Source organism: Ovis aries, chromosome 11 (assembly GCF_016772045.2).
Source record: "Ovis aries strain OAR_USU_Benz2616 breed Rambouillet chromosome 11, ARS-UI_Ramb_v3.0, whole genome shotgun sequence".
Lineage (NCBI taxonomy): Eukaryota > Metazoa > Chordata > Mammalia > Artiodactyla > Bovidae > Ovis > Ovis aries.
Window position 1 is genome coordinate 12297818 of NC_056064.1, and position 21446 is coordinate 12319263.

The 21446-nt window shown below is 36.7% G+C and overlaps 1 protein-coding gene across 6 annotated transcripts in view; it reads left to right on the plus strand.

Annotated features, from left to right (window-relative positions):
* The window catches only part of USP32 (ubiquitin specific peptidase 32), a 198682-nt gene that overhangs the window by 9781 nt on the left and 167455 nt on the right, over positions 1-21446 (plus strand). The gene's annotated exons all lie outside the window — the stretch shown is intronic.

Below are 21446 nucleotides of genomic sequence, written 5' to 3' on the forward strand. Positions count from 1 at the left end.
ATATTTAAATTACAAAGAAATAAGACATCATCTGAATGAACACTTGGCAGTGAATAACATCTCATAGAAAAATGTTCCATTTTGATTGGAGCATATTTCTTATTTCAGTAGAGTGCAACTTCTTTTTCTACAAATCTGCTTTTATGATGCATATGTCTGCGATTTACCCATGGGCCCAGGCCAGAAACCTAGTCATCAGTTGAGACTTTTCCTTTCTTTCCTCTGTTCACATTTAATCAGTCACAGTGTCCCTTTGGTGCTGCCTTCTTATCTTCTGTTCCTTTTCCACCTTTAAAGTTGTTGCCTTAGAAAAGACCTTCATCTGTCTCCTGGACTATTAATCTCATACCCATAATCCATTATTTATTTTTCCACCAGTATAGTCTTTCTGAAATTCTCAAGTGCCTTTCAATGGAAAGTACCTGTACCCTATGGTTTAAAGTCAGTCTAGCATGACAAGCACTCGTAGTTTCTGTGATTTGGTCCTTGCCTGAATACTTTTTGCCTTTGAAAATGTAGAGTACTTTCTTATCACTTACATATAGTTAAGTGCTCAAGTCTCACTGTACAGTTTGATGAAATTTTCGATGTGTACCCAAGTAACCACCATGTAAAATCTAGAAAAAGAACATTTCCCACACCCCACTAGGCTCCTTCCTGCCCTCTCCCAGTTGATAATACCCCTCAGAGGTAACCAGTGTTCTGACGTCTGTCACTGTAGAGTAGTTTTGCCTATTTTTGAGTCTCATGTAAATAGGATCATGTAATATTTGCCTTTTTGTGCACAGTGAACTCATTTGTTAAAAAGTTGAGTGTAAACTCATTTTTAAGGCCAAATTTTAAGCCTTTTCTCTATGAAGTGAGTTCTTGAGAAGATTACTAGTGTCTTGAAATTAGGGTCAGTGTGTATTATTTTTATTTCTAGAAGCTGACATAGAGGCTGGCATGAGTTGATGTGCCTTTTTCTTCCTGTACTAGCTCCCTCATCAGATCCTCATCCCTCAGAACTGAGCCCAGGCATCAAGTCCTCTGAGAAGCCTTCCCTGACGCTGCTCCTACTTCCTCTCCTGCTGTAATGCCCTTTTACTGTAGTAGCTACTCCACTGCATCACAGCTGCTGGTTTATTTGTCACCTCTACTTTATGTTGAGTTCTGAAATGCTTGAGAATGAGAACTCTGGGATCTAGAGGTACCTGGCAGGGCTTATATTAAAATGTTCACAGAATGAATGGGCCAGCTTAGTGCCTTTTGAATTATGAAGAAAGCTGACAGAATAAAGCTAATAGTAATAATCTGATAAACTGTGTTTTTACAGGATAAATTATGGTTGTTTCATGACATTCATGCAAATATTTGAATGCCCCAGGGATATAAATATTTAAAATTGAGTTACAAACTGGCTCTAAACTAAAATTATCGGAATCCATGAAGCACTTCATAGAAAATATGAAGGAAAACAAACACAACCTTATGTGCAAGGACTGCTGCTGCTGCTGCTAAGTCGCTTCAGTCATGTCCGACTCTGTGCGACCCCATAGACGGCAGCCCACCAGGCTCCGCCGTCCCTGGGACTCTCCAGGCAAGAACACTGGAGTGGGTTGCCATTTCCTTCTCCAGTGCATGAAAGTGAAAAATGAAAGTGAAGTCGCTCAGTCTTGTCCGACTCTTCGCGATCCCATGGACTGCAGCCTACCAGGCTCCTCTGTCCATGGGATTTTCCACGCAAGAGTACTGGAGTGGGGTGCCATTGCCTTCTCCGATGTGCAAGGACTAGTTGATTTCTAATTTGTGTTATAGTTTGCACCTTTGATTAAGTTTGAGTGCCCACTTTGTGCAGATGAGCAAAAAGTTTTAATGGTTCTGAGACACTCATATTTCTTATAAGTTGTAAATACTAGTATGAATAGATAAAAGGGAAAAGTCATGTCAGAAGTCCATGTAATTTTTTGGAATGTTTTCCATATGATTTACACAACTTGATATTACTCCTGCTTTAAAATTTTTAACTTCTCCATAATAAGCATTATCTGGGCTAATTGGTTGGTTCTCCTCATTTCAAATTTCTGTCATTTGCCTGGGTGACGTTTTCTCTACTTTCGTCTATTTTAATAATTTTATATTGTATGAAGTGTTGGACAAGCCTGATGAGGCTGGAGTATGAATGGTTTGTTCCCATTCTTCTCATCTTTTTGGACTTCTAGACTTTGCCTAAATCTTCCTGTCTTCTCTAGAACATTACTTAACTATCCAGAGCTTACTACCCTTGAATTCCTGTGACTTTTAATTTGTATACTTATTATTTCAGTATCTTTACATATGTATGGTGGTGTTGTATGTGTATTAATTCAATCTTCCTGCTAGAATGCAAGTTTCTCAAGGAGGAATCTTTTTCAAAACAAGTCACTTTGCACAGGTTCAGCATTTCTTGGGTGATCTGGTGGCTAAGCCAGTTAAGAATCTGCCTGTAGTGTGGGAGACCTGGGTTTGATCCTTGGGTTGGGAGGATTCCCTGGAGGAGGGCATGGCAGCCCACTCCTGTATTCTTGTCTGGATAATCCCCATGGACAAAAGAGCCTGGTGGGGTCCCAGAATCAGACACGACTCAGTGACTGAGTACACAGCACAAGAGACCAGATGGTTATAGTCATCGTGTCTTTACATGATTATGATGTGTTGTACTTTATATAAAATCAATAGTTATTTCTTAGTTTTCTTTTAAGATACACACTTGGCCCTCTGTGTTCTGTGGGTTTTGTGTCTGCTGATAAGGAGGACTGACTGTATTTATTGTACTGCTCCATTTAACGTAAAGGACTTGAGCATTTGTGGATTTTGGTATTCTGGAACCAGTCCCCCACAGATACCAAGGGACAACTGTACCTTTTAAATTTCATTTCCGTGTCTTCATCTGAATGTTTAAATAACATGTGGCTCCTACCTCAAACTTTGTAGGAATGTAAGTGAAGGTTACAATTATAGGTCCAAGAGAACTATACTGCATAGCAGTTCAGTATGTATTAGAAGAACTTATTAGAAGATAGGCACTTGAAGAGGTGGAAAGAATACACAGAAGAACTGTACAAAAAAGATCTTGATGAGCAAGATAATCACGATGGTGTGATCACTCACCTAGAGCCAGACATCCTGGAATGTGAAGTCAAGTGGGCCTTAGAAAGCATCACTATGAACAAAGCTAGTGGAGGTGATGGAATTCCAGTTGAGCTATTTCAAATCCTGGAAGATGATGCTGTGAAAGTGCTGCACTCAATATGCCAGCAAATATGGAAAACTCAGCAGTGGCCACAGGACTGGAAAAGGTCAGTTTTCATTCCAATCCCAAAGAAAGGCAATGCCAAAGAAGGCTCAAACCTTGCACTCATCTCACACGCTAGTCAAGTAATGCTCAAAATTCTCCAAGCCAGGCTTCAGCAGTATGTGAAACTTCCAGATGTTCAAGCTGGTTTTAGAAAAGGCAGAGGAACCAGAGATCAAATTGCCAAATCCGCTGGATCATCGAAAAATCAAGAGAGTTCCAGAAAAACATCTATTTCTGCTTTATTGACTATGCCAAAGCCTTTGACTGTGTGGATCACTATAAACTGTGGAAAATTGTGAAAGAGAAGGGAATACCAGACCACCTGACCTGCCTCTTGAGAAACCTGTATGCAGGTCAGGAAGCAACAGTTAGAACTGGACATGGAACAACAGACTGGTTCCCAATAGGAAAAGGAGTACGTCAAGGGTGTATATTGTTACCCTGCTTATTTAACTTCTATGCAGAGTACATCATGAGAAACGCTGGGCTGGAAGAAGCACAAGCTGGAATCAAGATTGCCAGGAGAAATATCAATAACCTCAGATATGCAGATGACACCACCCTTATGGCAGAAAGTGAAGAGGAACTAAAAAGCCTCTTGATGAAAATGAAAGAGGAGAGTGAAAAAGTTGGCTTAAAGCTCAACATTCAGAAAACAAAGATCATGGCATCTGGTCCCATCACTTCATGGCAGATAGAAGGGGAAACAGTGGAAACGGTGTCAGACTTTATTTTTTTGGGCTCCAAAATCACTACAGATGGTGACTGCAGCCATGAAATTAAAAGACGCTTCCTCCTTGGAAGGAAAGTTATGACCAATCTAGATGGCATATTAAAAAGCAGAGACATTACTTTGCCAACAAAGGTCTGTCTAGTCAAGGCTATGGTTTTTCCTGTGGTCATGTACGGATGTGAGAGTTGGACTGTGAAGAAGGCTGAGCACCGAAGAATTGATGCTTTTGAACTGTGGTGTTGGAGAAGATTCTTGAGAGTCCCTTGGACTGCAAGGAGATCCAACCAGTCCACCCTAAAGGAAATCAGTCCTGGGTGTTCTTTGGAAGGACTGATGCTAAAGCTGAAATTCCGGTACTTTGGCCAACTCATGCGAAGAGTTGACTCACTGGAAAAGACTCTGATGCTGGGAGAGATTCAGGGCAGGAGGAGAAGGGGACAACAGAGGATAAAATGGCTGGATGGCATCACCGACTCGATGGACGTGTTTGAGTGAACTCCGGGAGTTGGTGATGAACAGGGAGGCCTGGCGTGCTGTGATTCATGGGGTCGCAAAGAGTTGGACACGACTGAGCAACTGAACTGACTGACTGATGCAAGTGAAAACACTGCAAGTGGATTTTTCAGCCTTTCAAAGTTTTCACATTTATTAATTCCTTCATAATTATTTCCTGATAGTTAAAAAAGAAAACTGATTTGATGTTTGCACTTCTGTAAAACCCTTTCTAAACGCTGTGTGTGTGTATTCCTAATATTAAGAAATGAATATACTTTTCTCATACATGAGAGAAAACAAAATTGCACTCAATTATGATTGCTGATTGTAATAGGAATATAGCTTTATGACTAGTATTTTCAACTATGTCTTAACCTTGTTGTAAGGAACTTCTGAAATGTTTCATGTGAATTTTTGTCTCATCCTCACAGACTTGGGTGTATATGTCATTTTTTTTTTCTGACTTCAGTAATTTATTATTACTATAGTAAACTACTGTAGTACACTGTATATAATATGAACTTTACTCTTTGAACCATTTAAAAGGGCATACTTCACTGCCATTAAGTACATTTCATGATACTGTGCAACCATCACCACTATCTTTCAAGAACTTGTTCATTAACAGAAACTCTATAATTGTTAAATAATAACTCCTCAGTTCTGCCACCCCCGCAAGCCTCTGATAACCTTTATTCTGCTTCTGTCTCTGAATTTGTCTGGTCTAGGTACCTCAAGTGAAATCATGCAATGTTTATTCTTTCATGTCTCGTTTTACTTAGCATAATGTTTTCAAGGTTCATCCATGTTGTAACATGTAGCAGATTTCTTTCCTTTTTATGGCTGGATAATATGTATATACTACATTTTGTTTATCCACTCATCTGGACATTTGAATTGTTTTTACTTTTTGGTTATTGTGAATGATCCTTCTAGGAACATTGGTATACAAATATCTCTCCAAGACCATGCTTTCAGTTCTTCTGATATATACCTTGGAGTGTTGTCCAGTCCCTAAGTCGTGTCCAACTCTTTGTGACCCCATGGACTGCAGCACGCCAGGCTCCCCTGTCCTTTACTGTCTCCTGGAGTTTACTTAGATTCATATCCATTGAGTCAGTGATGCTATCTAGTCATTTCTTCTTCTGCCACCCTCTTCTCCTGTCCTCAGTCTTTCCCTGCATCAAGATCTTTTCCAGTGAGTCAGCTCTTTGCATCAGGTGGCCAGAGTATTGGAGCTTCAGCTTTAGTATTAGTCCTTCTAGTGAATAGTCAGGGTTGATTTCCTTTAGGGTTGACGATTTGATCTCCTTGCAGTCCAGTGGATTCTCAGGAGTCTTCTCCAGCACCGCAATATGAAAGCATCAATTTTTTGGTGCTCATCCTTTTTTATGGTCCAACTCTCATATCCGTACATTGCTACTGAAAAAACCATAGTTTTAACTATACGGGCTTTGTAGGAAAAATTATATCTGTGCTTTTTATTTTAATATGCTGTATAGGTTTGTCATAGCTTTCCTTCCAAGGCGCAAGCCTCTTTTAATTTCATGGCTGGAGTCACTGTCCACTCAACGTTTAGCAGTTTGATGAACTGCCAAATTGTTTTCCAAAGTGGCTGCACTGTTTTTACACTCCCACCAGCAGTGTATGAGATTGCAGTTTTTCCATAACCTTGTCTACACTTGTTATTTGTCTTTCTTTTTTCTTCTTCTTTGTTTTTGGTGTTTATTTTTTATTTGGCTGTGTGGGGTCTTAGTTGCAGCACATGGGATCTTTGTTGTGGCCCACAAGCTCTGTTAGCTGTGGCACGTGGAACTCAGTTCCCCAACCAGGGATCCGACCCGCATCCACTGCATTGCAGGGCGGATTCTCCAGGGAAGCCCCTATTTGCCTTTCTTATTTTAGCCACCCTAGTGGATAGCAGTTTTGATTTGTATTTCCTTAATGGCTAGTGATGGTTGATCATCCTTTTCTGTGCTCCGTCATTTGTGTATTTTCTTGTTTTTGAAATGAGTTGTTTGCTTTTTTGTTGTTGTACAAGTTCTTTATATATTCTAGATATTAATCCCATATTGGATATATGATTTGCAAATATTTTTTCCCTTTGTGGGGGATGTTTTTCATGCTCTTGATAGTGTCTTTGGTGGTCAGAATTTTGATGTCAGATATTTAGTTTTGTTTTTAAATATTATAGAGTATGTAGAGGATAAAACCATAAAACCCCAAAAGATTGAACCCACAGCTGTAGAAATCCAGAGCAGAAAGTACCCTACTTCCTATATCCAAAAGAATTCCCCAAATAAGAGAATCCTTTGGACATAAATAATATGCACAGGCTGTGGGTAAATTAAAAGCAAACAATATTCACAAAGGCAGTGCTGTCTGAAATGAAAGTACTGGAGAGCCAACTTCATGATCAGATTTAGCCAGGTTGGAAAATTGGGATATTCATGGAGGAACATTGTGAAGATCAACCTCTATCACTGCAAGTCAGTGCAGTCGCTCAGTCGTGTCTGACTCTCTGTGACCCCATGGACTGCAGCACGCCGGGCTTCCCTCACCAGCTACTGGAGCTTCCTCAAACTCATGTCCTTTGAGTCAGTAGTGCCATCCAACCATCTCATCCTCTGTTGTCCCCTTCTCCTCCTGCCTTCAATCTTTCCCAGCGTCAGGGTCTTCTCCACTGAGTCAGTTCTTCTCATCAAGTGGCCAAAGTGTTGGAGCTTCAGCATCAGTCCTTCTAATGAATATTCAGGACTGATTTTCTTTAGGAAATTAGGATTGACTGATTGAATCTCCTTGCAGTCCAAGGGACTCTCAAGAGTCTTCTCCAACACCATAGTTCAAAAGCATCAATTCTTTGGCGCTCAGCTTTCTGTATGGTCCAACTCTCACATCCATACATGACTACTGGAAAAACCATAGCTTTGACTAGATGAACCTTTGTTGGCAAACGTGCACAAGTGATAATTGGTAGCCTCACAAGGAATGAAATATGCCTTGTGTCTTTATCAATTCTAAGGAGGCCTAAAGCCTATATGTTATATATGCTGCCAGAGTAGAGACCAGTTTATTGTTAAGATGGTACTTAGTGATGCAAATAATGTTTATATGTCTTAAAATCGTATGTTTTTGTAGGCATTCTTTTAAAGAAAGTTTTGCCATTTTTTTTTAAACTTTCTGCCTGGAAATAGATTCTCAAAAGTTATATCTTAATGGGCATATAGAGGTTAATAGATGAGTAATACTGGGTGATAAATACTTTCTATAAGAGGTTTCTTTTTAGCTTTGTAACCTCACAGATGTAGTTCTTTGCCATATCAAAGTTTTACTACACCAGTGTTCTTTGTGTGATTTTATTAGAGGTTGTCAGCCACTCATCTAATGATTCTTACTTCAGAAGATTTTATCTCTTGGCAGTGGCTTTTTAAAACTTAATATATTGGAGAAACCTTCTTTTCTAGACTTAAGGCTGATATTCTGTGTTAGTCTGAATATTTTTTCCCCAGCTTTTGAATGTTGTTTAACTGAGTAACCGGCTTTAATCAATTATTAATACCTTAATGTTGCAATTTAGTGCAATTACAGTAGAATACTCCAAGGAAGAAGTTAAATTTTCTTCCATTTTAAAAAAGTTGAAAAAATCAGAATATAATTGGCAGAAAAATTGATAGGAAAAATGCAGTGCATCTTCTGACCTACTGTTTTTTGATTACATATGTTGGAAGATGGGTTATCCTTTATTTCCAAATTAATGTAGAAATTAGAAATTTGTTGGAAAAATTTAAAAAGATGAGTCAAAATTAGTATTTACTTTTTTCACCTTCCTTCTGCTGACATTTTGTACTTAGAATTCACATCTCAATTCTGATTGGCATATTAGACTTATTTCTGCAGCTTTCTGTCAGATTGCTTCTACGAGTGTTGATGGGATTATGGTAATCATAACTCTGGCCTTATCCATGGAGTATACTCAGCTCTACTACATTTAAAATAGGAAAAGGAAAAACAGTATTAACCAGAGATAATTTAGTATATGTTATTTATACACTTCATGGGTGTATGTATATATGTGTTTGATCCTAGAATGCAAATTCCAGCATTATGCTATATAATTTGTGGTGCATTATAGATATTTCTTTAAATGCTCAATAATACTGTTCATGTAGTACACTATAACTTAAATTATTAGAATTAGTGTTTTATTGTTTGTAATAAAGAAATTTATCACGAGTAGTTTCAAGCTTACTTCTTGTATAACTTAAAATATGGAGTGGGCCTCTTTTCTTTTGTGAATTGTCATATTCCTTTCTAAATATGGATTAACTTCCAGTACTTTCTCTTTTGTGCTTCCAGTGTTGTGACAGTACCTCTGAGGTTTCCTTAAAGTTGGGTTTTTTTGCACCTGTGCTGCTTCCTCTGGGACAACATCATCATTTTCAACACAACCACTATCCTTATTTGCCTTTCACTAAGTTCCTCTAAATGCATGTTTACAGTGGCACCTCACTCCAGTACTCTTGCCTGGAAGGTCCCATGGATGGAGGAGCCTGGTGGCCCACAGTCCATGGGGTCACTAAGAGTCGGACACGACTGAGCGACTTCACTTTCACTTTTCACTTTAATGCACTGGAGAAGGAAATGGCAACCCACTCCAGTGTTCTTGCCTGGAGAATCCCAGGGATGGGGGAGCCTGGTAGGTTGCCGTCTATGGGTTGCACAGGGTTGGACATGACTGAAACGAATGTAGTAGCAGCAGCAGTCACTTAAAAGATAGTAATATCAGTATTTCCATGGTCAACTGTTTCTTCTAAATCTCCATTTATGTTCAGTTTGAATTTAGCATTATTTCTTCATTTGTTTGCTACATTTTTTATCTTTGTTGATGAGTTCCCTCTTTTGATTATCCATTTTCATAAAATATCATGGATTTATTATGCAAGTACCTTTGCTCTCCATGTGAGAACTACATAACAGATGCTAAGTGACCAATTACAGACAGACTTCTAGAGAAGTGACATGATTTATCGCTGATGATGATGTGCCTGTTTGCATAGAGATTTATGCACTGAAGAGATAGCAGTGAAGTTTGGACTTTATGCTGTTATTTACAGTTAATATGAATAGGATAACTGAAACTTAAGCTATGTTTTGGGGGGACTTGGGTTATTCAGCTAAACTGCAGTGACTGAAATTCTGCATTGTGTGGTAACCATGCAAAGCAAGGACTGCCTTTGTATTAAGAAGAATAACTTTAGTTTCTCTACAGTTCATTAAATAAGTGCTTTGGTGAGGATTTGATTTCTCAAGAAGGGAATAAATGTGTCTATGGTTTGTAGAATAAAAGGGACATGTGTGCTCAGGCACTCAGTTGTGTCCGACTCTTTGCGACCCCATGGTCCTGCCAGGCTCCTCTGTCATTGGGATTCTCCCTGCAAAAATAATGGAGTGGGTTGTCACTTCCTTCTGCAGCTGATTTTCCTGACCCAGGGATCGAAGCCGGGTGTCTGCATTGCAGGTGGATTCTTTACCTACTGAGCCACTAGGGAAGCCAAAGGATATGAGGCTTACCTATATAACCTTAGTTTTTTCTTACACTTAAAAATTCTACGAGCTTACTGCTTTTAACATAGACAGTGTATGATGTGCTTACATTCTGTGGGTAGATTTTAGATGCTTTTTGTTTCTTACCTACCTTGTGAAATTGATTAACAAAGATAGTGTTATTTCCCTCCCCAAATTTAGTAATGATTATTTGTTTTAAATTGTTTATAATTAAAATAATTATGAACAGTTTGTGTCCACCAGTAGATTAGTAAAGTGGATTATATTCACACAATGAATATCATACGCTCATTAAACCTGATACTGTAGAAGAATATTTAATAACATGGAATGCTGTTCAAAATATGATTCAGTGAGGAAAGCAGTATAATGTGTGATCTCAGTTTTGTAAAAATGGTATACACGTAAAGGAAAACAAATTTGAAGAATGTATTGCAAAATATTAACAGATTATCACAGTGTTGTGAAGTTGATGGTGTTTTTCTTGTCTCCTTGTGTGTGTGTTTTTCAAAAAAGCTTAAGTTGTATTTTCTTATTACCAAAAAAAGAGGCAGTATCACGTTTTATGCCACTTCATGAATGACGTGTGCTTCTTTCATATTTAGTTGTAATAAGGAGTTCCACGTCTTTTGATATTCCAGTGGAATTAAAGTCCCATTGAAATTTTAAATGTTTATTTGTTTTTGGCTGTGTTGGGCCTTAGTTGAGGCGTGTGGGATCTGCGTGGTCGCGTGCAGGCTTCTGTCCAATTGTGGCGTGTGGGCACCAGAGCATAAGTGCTCTGTAGTTGCAGCACGTCGGCTCCCTTGTTGTGGCTCGTGGGCTCGGCTGCCCCAGTGCATGTGGGATCTTAGTTTCCCAACCAGAGATCAAACTTGCATCCCCTGAATTGGAAGGTGGATTCTCAGCCACTGGACCACCAGGGAAGTCCCCCATTATAAATTTCTGTGACTTTTTTTAAGATTAAATTTTCAGGTTAATGTATAAATACATTTTGTGTGCTTTCTGGCCATTATGAACATGGAGTTGTGTTTTATAAAGCTTTCAACAGCTTTTATTTATTCCCTTTACTATTTAACAACTTTTCAAAGTTTTTTGTGCTGCAGAAAAATAGAGGCTGTTTGCTGGTATCACAATTAAAAGTGTATGTGTTGACAGAATATCAGGTTAAGAGCTCTAGGACTTACTGAAAAATATTCAGTTTTTTTCAATATAATTGAAGAAATTTTTCTAAAAAATGTAGTACATTTTCTTCAAAATTAAAGTTTGGAGAATGATTTGATAGCTGCCTCTTTCATTAGCTTATAAAGAATTGAAGATGTTTTGAGTTTATCATTAAAGTAATCTAGATAAGTTCCTATTAAACATTTGAATACTACTTTGTTAATCTGAGTTATATAGAGAAGTTAAAGGTAAATTATTTTTAAAGTGTTCAAGTAGAAAAAATAAAGTTGAATAGTAAGAAATTACATTTCTTTCACAAATCTCTTCTGTGTGTAACTTGTAAGTTCCTTTCGTCTTTCCCCCCTTTTAAAACCTTCATAGTGTGTTAGATTTGACAAAGGCACTTAGATTTCTTATTGAAATAAACAATTGGATGATTAATTCTTTTACTAAATGCCTTTGTACTGTTCTAGGCTCTGTTGGGAGTGCTAGTTGTACCAAGATAAGACATGATATGACCTTCAGGGCTTTATGATTCATGTAAGATAAAACAGAGTCATGAAGAGAGTTTGGGGATGAAAGGAAAGAGGACTGAAAGATGATGAAGTGATCAGGTGGCATTTGTAAAAAGTAGCGTGGTATCTATTGAGAAGGAGGGAGCATTGTAAAGAAAGGCAAACAGGGATGTCATCTAACAACCAATAGCACTTTTGTCAAATGTGTTTATAAATTAAAAAGCAATACAATAGCATTACTGAAACCTGGAAAAGAGAGAATTTCACTGATGATCCTGTCGCCTGGCAAAGCCAGTCATTTGCTTTTACTTTTTTTTTTTTTTCGATAAATGTATTGTAGTATTTTAGCCATAGCTTATAGCTTAACATTCAGAAAACTAAGATCATGGCATCTGGTCCTATGACTTCATGGCAAATAGATGGGGAAACAGTGGAAACAGTGTCAGACTTTATGTTTTTGGGCTCCAAAATCACTGCAGATGGTGATCGCAGTGATCGCCATGAAATTAAAAGACGCTTACTCCTTGGAAGAAAAGTTATGACCAACCTAGACAGCGTATTCAAAAGCAGAGACATTACTTTGCCAACAAAGGTCCGTCTAGTCAAGGCTATGGTTTTTCCAGTGGTCATGTATGGATGTGAGAGTTGGACTGTGAAGAAAGCTGAGCGCTGAAGAATTGATGCTTTTGAACTATGGTGTTGGAGAAGACTCTTGAGAGTCCCTTGGACTGCAAGGAGATCCAACCAGTCCATCCTAAAGGAAATCAGTCCTGGGTGTTCTTTGGAAGGAATGATGCTAAAGCTGAAACTCCCAATTCTTTGGCCACCTCATGCGAAGAGTTGACTCATTGGAAAAGACTAATGCTGGGAGGGATTGGGGGCAGGAGGAGAAGGGGACGACAGAGGATGAGATGGGTGGATGGCATCACCGACTCGATGGACGTGAGTTTAAGTGAACTCCGGAGTTGGTGATGGACAGGGAGGCCTGGGGTGCTGCGATTCATGGGGTCGCAGAGTCGGACACGACTGAGCCACTGAACTGAACCATAACACGTACAGTTTTACATTGTCTAGCGTTTTATGAAATGTCTATTTTTATTAGTAACATACCTGCATATAGCTCAAAGGGGTAAATAGTTTAAGATTTGTTGAACATTAAGCAATTGCCTTATCTTCATATTTTTTCCTTCTCACAAGAGACTATATTCTAGGCATTATCTGACTTCCCAACTTCTTAGCATGTGAATTTAGCTTTCTTCTCCTCTCTCCCCATTCACCTCTCCCTATTACTTCATCCTTCCACTACAGTAATATAGTAATTTTGATTAGATAGATATTCAGTGTGTACCTTAGGACCATGTACATAAAATTCACAGCCAGTGTTATATAGTGAGCTATGATTTTTCTATCGCAATTTTTTTCCCCCTTAGTGCTAATAAGGGTGGTTTTATTTGTGTTTGTTTAGTGTTCCTAAGTAAGAATCACTAATTCAACCGTATATTCACCTCTCAAGATTATCAGATGTTATCGGTTTCTTCTAATGTTTTCCTGTCGCCTTTGAACTGACCTCAAACTAGACTGGTTACTCTTTGAACCTAGTCCATAGTTAGGATCCTGGGAATTACTTCTACCCTTATCCTGGGGCTTCTCCTGTACTAGATCTTTGTTACTTCTATTCCATATCTTCTGCTTTCTAGATTTTTCCTTGTTTTGATTTCCTTGAGGAACTTTTTGAGCATGAGTTTATCTAAGGTAAATTATTAAAATTTGTAAGTCTGAAAATATATATTTTTTAACAGTAAGACTTTATTTTCATAGCTGGCATTACAAATAGCATATTGATAAAAAAGACGCTGTACTCCACAAATTCCTGTTACTGTGACCACATCATTTAAGCTGTGTGGACTCCTCTACTTCATACTTTTTATTTCATTCAGCAGCTGTGGATATATGTAAGTCTGAAAGCATCTTGATTCTGTCCTCATACTTAAATGAAAGTTTGTCTGAGTTAGAATTCTAAGTTAGAAATCAGTTTTCTTCAGAATTTTGAAAAAGTGTTGCTTCATTTTTACCCTGGCTTTCCATTTGCTGTTGAGATATCCAGTGCCATTCTAATTCTCGAACCTTTATATTTGTTTCTGTTTCTGGACAGTTACAGGATTTTTATCTAAAATATTCTGAGATTTCACAGTGATGTCTTTTAGTATGGCTCTGTTTTCACCTATTTACCACTAAAACTGGACTCTTTTAATCTGAACAGGAAATGAAAAAAAATTATCTCATAGATGATTTCCTCTCTTATATTTTCTTTCTTCTTGCAGCTCTTACTTGGATATTGAATCTCCTGGACTAATCCTCTAATTTTCTTAGCTTTTTCCATCTTTGTCTTTTTACCACTTTGGGGAAGATTTCTTTAAATTTACCTTACAGGTTTTCAATTGATCTTTGTTTTTCTGCTCTCATTTTTTTTAATTTTTAAGAGTGCAATTTTTTCTTACTGAAAATTTTCATGTGGTAAATTTACATGTGGTGAAATGCACAGATCTTAAGTGTACACTTCATTGAGTTAAAAAACATGCATTCATGTAACCTACACTACTTTCAAAATAGATCTTAAATGTTTAGTTCAGTGAATTCTGACAAATGTTTTACTATTATGTTATTACCCAGTTCAAGATATAGAATATTTCCATCACCCCAGAAAGAAAGCATGAAAACAAGGGTATTAACTAAATACATGAATGGGAACGTAGAGACATCTCTCCTCTTCTTCCTCTGAGCTTCCAGAGTCTAATAGTCACAAATTTACCCTCTAGACAAAAGACTGGAGGGGACTTTTCATGCTTCTTTCCAATCAGTTATTCCCATCCACCAGCTGCTGGTGCTGCTGCTAAGTCGCTTCAGTCATGTCCGACTCTGGGTGACCCCGTGGACAGCAGCCCACCAGGCTTCTCTGTCCACGGGTTTCTCTAGGCAAGAATACTGGAGTGAGTTGCCATTTCCTTCTCCCCACCCACCAGAGGCATCCACTTTTCTGATTTCTGTCACTATATATTAGTTTTGTTCATTTTTACACTTAATATAAGTGGAATCATACAGTGTGTATCCTTTTGTGTCTGGCTTTTTTTGCTCAAAAAATGTCTGAGAGATGTGATATTCATCCATGTTGTTGCTGAGTAGTATTCTCCTATGTGAATTTAGTATTATTCAGTAGGACATTTGGGTTTCCTCATTTTGGCTATTATGAATAAAACTGCTATAAACATTTTTGTACAAGTCTTTCTGAACATATGCTTTCATATATACCTAGGAGTGGCGTGGAATGGTTGGGACATAGACTCGGTATATGTTTACCTTTACTAGTGAAGTCGCTCAGTCGTGTCCGACTCTTTGCGACCCCATGGACTGTAAGCCTACCAGGCTCCTCTGTCCATGAGATTTTCCAGGCAATAGTCCTGGAGTGGATTGCCATTTCCTTCTCCAGGGGATCTTCCCAACCCAGGGATCAAACCTGGGTCTCCCGCATTGTAGACAGACGCTTTACCGCCTGAGCCACCAGGGAAGTCAAGAAACCATCAAATAGCTTTTCAAAGTGGTTGTATAATTTTTTCACTTTCACCAGTTTCAGTTGCTGTGCTTCCTTACCAATGCTTGGTATTGTGAGACTTTTTAATTTCAAACATTCAGATTAGTGGGAAGTAGTATCTCAGTGTGGTTTTAATTTGCATTTCCTTAAAGACTAATAATGTTAAATACTTTTACTTGTGTGTGTTGGCTATTTGTCCTTAAGAGCCCTTTTTTGTTCTGTGAATTTTGTTTAATAGTGTGGTATTTTTTTCTTCATCTTTTTCGTATTTTATTTTTGAGGATATTAATGATATGTTTTTATTAATAGGTTTTTTCCCCTCACTCTATAGACTGTTTCCTTAATTTTTTTCCTGGTTTTTTTTTTTTTTTTTTTTTGGCTTCTTTCATATTTGAGGCATTTTGCAGATACCTAATCATCTTGTTTCTCTGCTTATAATGCTAATTAGAAGTTCTGTATTAGGCTTGTTGCTGAGCATTTTTAATGTGAAACCACCCCACCCCCAACTCAGTATATTTAGGTCTTTTCTCAGAGAAAAGTCCCCTCCAGTCTTTTGTCTGGAGGGTAAATCTGTGACTGTTAGGCTCTGGAAGCTCAGAGGAGGAAGAGGAGAGATGTCTCTATGTTCCATTCGTGTATTTAGTTAATACTCTTGTTTTTAGAGTGGCTTACCTAACCTCATTTATGTCTGATGTCCAGAGAAATGTTTCCTGTCTTCTAGACAATCAACTTTTAGTCTTTTGCCACCGCTGGGGAGTCTTAGTGGCCAGGCTGTGTGAAATGGAGTTGGAGATCTCTGGAGTATCACAGTTTCTTAAATAGCTTTGAGCCAATAGCACAACTGCGTTCTTTATTCTCATCCTTCTACGCCTTCTAGAGGTATCCTGGTCCCACTCATTCTGAGCCTTTATAGGATTCTGTCATGTAAAAAGCTCACCTCCTATTATCAGCTTAGGGATTCAGCTTTATTACATCTACTAAGTCCTAATATTTTATACGTGTCCATCCTTTATAACTTCCAAAATTTTCTTAGCTTCATTTCCTATGCTGAGTTTTTTTTGGGGGGGGTGCGGTTTATGGATTTAAAGAAGAAAACAGTCCCTTTACTGAGTTTCAGTGTACTCTTACACAGGGGGTGAAATTAAATATTTCAATCTAGTGTTCTTTTTTTTTTTTCCTAGTGTTCTTTTATTTAAACTTTTTTTTGGTCATATAGTGTATCGTATGTTAGTTTTTCAAATTGTTAACATTTTCATATTTGTAATTATTCTTGGTTGCTTTATATTTGCATTGCCTAAATTGCCTATAATTTACTGTTGCCTTAGTATTAGATATTTAAATTTATTCCAGTTTTTCATTTATTACATTATGGTGAAATGAACGTCTTCATTCATTGAAGATTCTCCCAAATTTAGGATTATTTCCTTAGGAAAGAATTCAAGAAATAACATCTTTTGTCTGAATCATTTTCTTTCTTAAAACGTTAATTTTATTGGAGTATAGTTGATTTACAACTATACTAAGTATAGTATAGTTGTTAATTTCTGCTGTATAGAAAAGTGATTCAATTATATCAATACATGTGTATATTCTTTTTCATGTTCTTTTTAATTATGTTTGTTATAGGATATTGAATATTGTTTCCTGTGGTATATATATAATAGGACCTTGTTTTGATATCATTTTCTGAAAGTGATATAAGTGTTGATTTTACTAAAGATTTTTTCAGAATTTGGTATTATAATTTGTGAAAAAATTATTTGCTAATTGAATAGTCTAAAATGGCATTTTATTTTGTATTTTTTGATTTAGTTGTCAAACTGGAAGCTTTCCTGTCATTTTTGGTAGCTGTATTTACTCATTGTGTTTTTGTCATTTTTCTTACCAACATTTTAAGTTTAAAGAAAATCACCTTGTAGAATCTCTTTGTAATAAAGGCTTTAAATGTAAATTGTCTGACAGATTTGCTATGTTTTCTCCAGTTGGTTTACCATTTTATTGATTTCTTTTTGCTATTTTTTAATATGCATAAGTTTAAAATTTGTATATAGTTAAACCTATGAACTGTATTTTGTACACTTAGGAAGTCTCACATTTTTACTCTTAATAGATGTCAAAAAAATTTGAATTTATGACTTTATATTTTTAGTATTGAGCCTTAAAAAAATTTACCTGAAATTTATTTTAGAGTGAAAGTTAGTATCTGAATTTATGTTTTGTTTTTTTTTTTAACTGCTAAGCAACTAATCCAATATGAGCCAGGGAAACATTTTCTAAAAAGTCTTTAAAAAGAATTTGAGTACGTGTGGTAACTCCTATTTTGCCTCATAAATTTCGTTCTGATTATTCCTCCATGTAGTCTTGCCACAGAACTTGTGTATTTTCTCAGAGAAACTTGAATTGCATCATATGTAATCTAGACTTCCTTATTTTAAATTATTTTGTTCTGCTTTGGTTGTTTGGGAAGTGTTTGTACACTTTTGGTTTTGTGTAATAACTTCAGAATGTTGCCATCTTGAGGTTGTTTATAAAGCCATGTATGGTTATCAGGAAATTGCTGACAGTTATGAAGTGCTTATTGTGTGCAATAGAGAAAAGAAACTCCTAGGCTTGTTTTATGTTTATTTTTTGATGGCCAGATTCAATTCTTGGTTTTAATAGTTTGTTTTGTTTTATTTTTGTTTCTTTAGCTAGGACCTTTGTTTAAAATATATTTTCCTGATGGCCTTTATCCCCCCTACTTATAATGGCCATATAAGTGGTAGCCTGTTTCTTTTGAACCAGGGCCTTTTGGTGAAAAGATTTTCTTCTAGTAGTAAAGCTCCTTTAGGTCTTTATGTCAGGATTTCTTATTAACAATAGAACCTCTCTTTCCCTTGATTGCTAGAAGGAAAAACATAAAAACCCCACTTCATATTGAAATGAAATTTAGTGTTTATATAATTCTGTCAAGTTTAAAAAATTTCTACATTAAAATGAACAGCAAGCAGAACTCTATCCAGTAGTGTTGTGCAGTGTGAAATGCTTCATTATCTCTAAATACTATATTTTTCTTGCAGCAGAAAGGATGAAATTATGTTTATGAAACAAGGTGAACTTGGTTATATGAAATTTTTATTTACTGTCAACCCTTGCATTTTCTTTTTATTTGTTTATTGCCTATTAGCTTAATGGTTCTCTGAGATATATGGGTTTCTTTTATTTTTATTTAAAATTACAAAAAAATTTTTTGGCTGTGTGGGGTCTTGGTTGCTCTGCAAGCTTTTCTCTAGTTTGGGCAAGGTGAAGGGCAGGGCACCTCTCTAGTTGCAATGCACAAGGTTCTCATTGCGCTGGCTTCTCTTTTGGAGCAGCAGTTCTAGGGTGCAAAGGCTTCCATAGTTGCTACTCCTGGACTCCAGAGCACAGGCTCAAGAATTGTGACGCATGGGCTTAGTTGCTCTGCATGTGGGATCTTCCCGGATCTGGGATTGAACCCATGTATCCTGCATGGCAGACAGATTCTTTACCACTGAGCCACCAGGGAAGCCTATGGATTTCTTTTAAAACGTGGGTTTAAGATGCTTATCCACTTTAATAATAGCAACATGTTTCTGTTTCTGGGAGAAAAACACCAGCACAACAATTTTCAAAAATAGAGTCAAATTAGAATATTTTTAGAATTATAAAAATAAAGAATCAATAGCAGGCTCTTACCAAATCTCAGTTGTATTTATTATTCCTAAAAATGCAGTGAAATATTCATTTCAGTTAAAAAAAAAAAACTATTACTATTAAAAATATGATCAAATTTCTTCAAAAGGCAGAAGTCTTTTTGGTACTGCTGTTCTAATTTTTCCTCTTATATATTTATTCCATGGCATTATTTTGGGTATTTTAATAAATATATATATACTTTTATTTGTAAAAAATGCCTCTCTGAATGTAATTACTTTGTTTCCTGATGACTTAATAACCACTGCCATGAGGTCACAGTGTAGAGTTATGATAAAAGTAATAAAATTTTTGTACATAACTAGGACAGAAATTCCTTGGGGAAATATTGAGTGAATGATTACAGGAAAGATAATTCTTTAGTTACAGATTAATTGTCTTGAAAGTTAAATTCAACTTTAAAATAGTCATTTTTAAAGAAAAAATCACTTATGAAACTAAATTAACTGAATAATTAGAGCTTGGTTGACAAGGAAAGCTGGAGAGCAATATGTATTTTCTTCATTTAAACAAAATTAACTTTCACTTGTTGAATTAACTTCCTTTTCATTTTTGTTCAGACCATAAGTTGGTAATGCTGTTGTTGGTAACTCTACCTGAGTATTTAGTAGAATAGTAATGGCTTTTCCTTCCAGGGCTTGTTGATAACCATTGCTATTAGAAAATCTGAGATAAGAGAACTGGTAAGGGACAATATCTAAAATACTGAAGAAAATTAAGTGTCTATGGTATATTAACCCTTCCTATAAAAATTTGAAGCTGTTAGATTTATTAAAATTTTAATTAAAAATTTTCAGATTAAAGCATTTGTTATTACCAGGTTGATGTGTACCTTCTTATCATAAATTATGAGTAAAGACTATTGAGAAAATATAAAGCAGAAACTCAGTTTGACAATGTAAATATGTGAATTTCTTTAAAGAATTCAAGATTGTCCCATTTAAATAATTTTTTTCAAAATTGCTTTTGGTATTTGAAGGAATAACATATGAAAGTTTGTCAGTTGTTATGTGTTCTTATCATTAGTGGTACTGAATATGACATTTTTTCCTGTCTTTTATTAGGTGTAGTAGTTGCCAAGGCATTGATTTATTTTCAACACTGTTTCTTCCTAAATGACAGCAGTGTTGAGAATAGAGGCACTGTATGTGTTCTTTTCCACTAGTTTTCCAGGATAGTTAAAAAATTAGTTGTTTCCACTCTGTATGGAAATTATAAGAACAATTCCAAATTTCATTAATTTGTTTTCTTCTAATACATTTCTTTTATTTCCAAAGTTCATTAACTTATTCTCTTCTAAAGTGGTTTTCTTTGTCATGCCTGTCATCAAGGATCTGAAACATAAAGATAGGTGAATTCTTATAGAATTGTGGGGAATTTTTCATGGCTTCTTAATTGAAAAGTACAAAAAAACTTTAAAATTGAATATTATGGATTTAATTAGTACTGGTAGTAGAATATAGAATGTCAGGCTTTTAATTCTATAATTAATTGCTAAAGATGTACCCCTGTGTTGTTATTTGTGACTTTCTTTACCAATGAGAGTCTAAAATATAAAGTTTGACTTACTTGGAAGATGATGTCATTGGAGAACTGAGCTTTCATTTCGTTGCAGACATCTCAGTGAATAGTAAAATTTCTAAAAAGGGGAGATTTAGGATATACAGTAAGTCCCCTACGTGTGACTCTCCAAGTTGTGAACTTTCAAAGATGCGAATGTGCATCTGCATATCCAGTCACATTAGTTAGTTCACGTGCCTGGGACACATCGTCAAGTGTGTGCTTCCTCTAGAAGTACTTGTGCTTTTACGTAGTTTACAGTACTGTATAGCCTACAGGAGTACAGTATCTTTTTTTCAAACCCAGATATCTAGAAGCAAGCATAAAAGCAGCAGTGAGGTAGCTGGTACCGCTAAGAAACGCCGGGTGATGTAATGATGAAAGCAAAAATGAAAATGATGGAGAGAGTGGAGTGAGGCGAAAAGATGGAATTGGAGGCCGAGAGAAAGGGCAAAGAGAGACAAGAAGAAATAACTGAAGAACCAAAGGTGTTCACAATGCAGGAGATGCCAAGGGGATTTTCTTTATTTGAGGAGGCACTTTTGGAGGCACAGGACCTGAACATAGGACAGTATATAAAGATTGCAGCAGCCATTCCGAATGCAATCCCTTGCTACCGTGTCATCTAGATGAGAAAAGAGCTACTACCCAGGTATCACTGGATCATCTTTTCAAGATTGTTTTCAAGGGTCAGTAGAATTGAAATCAGCACGGATCCAGAACCTGTGCCATTAACTTCAGGTGTGAGTGAAATCGCAGCTTGCCATCTGTCTCCTATTACTGATGATCCTTCAGCTG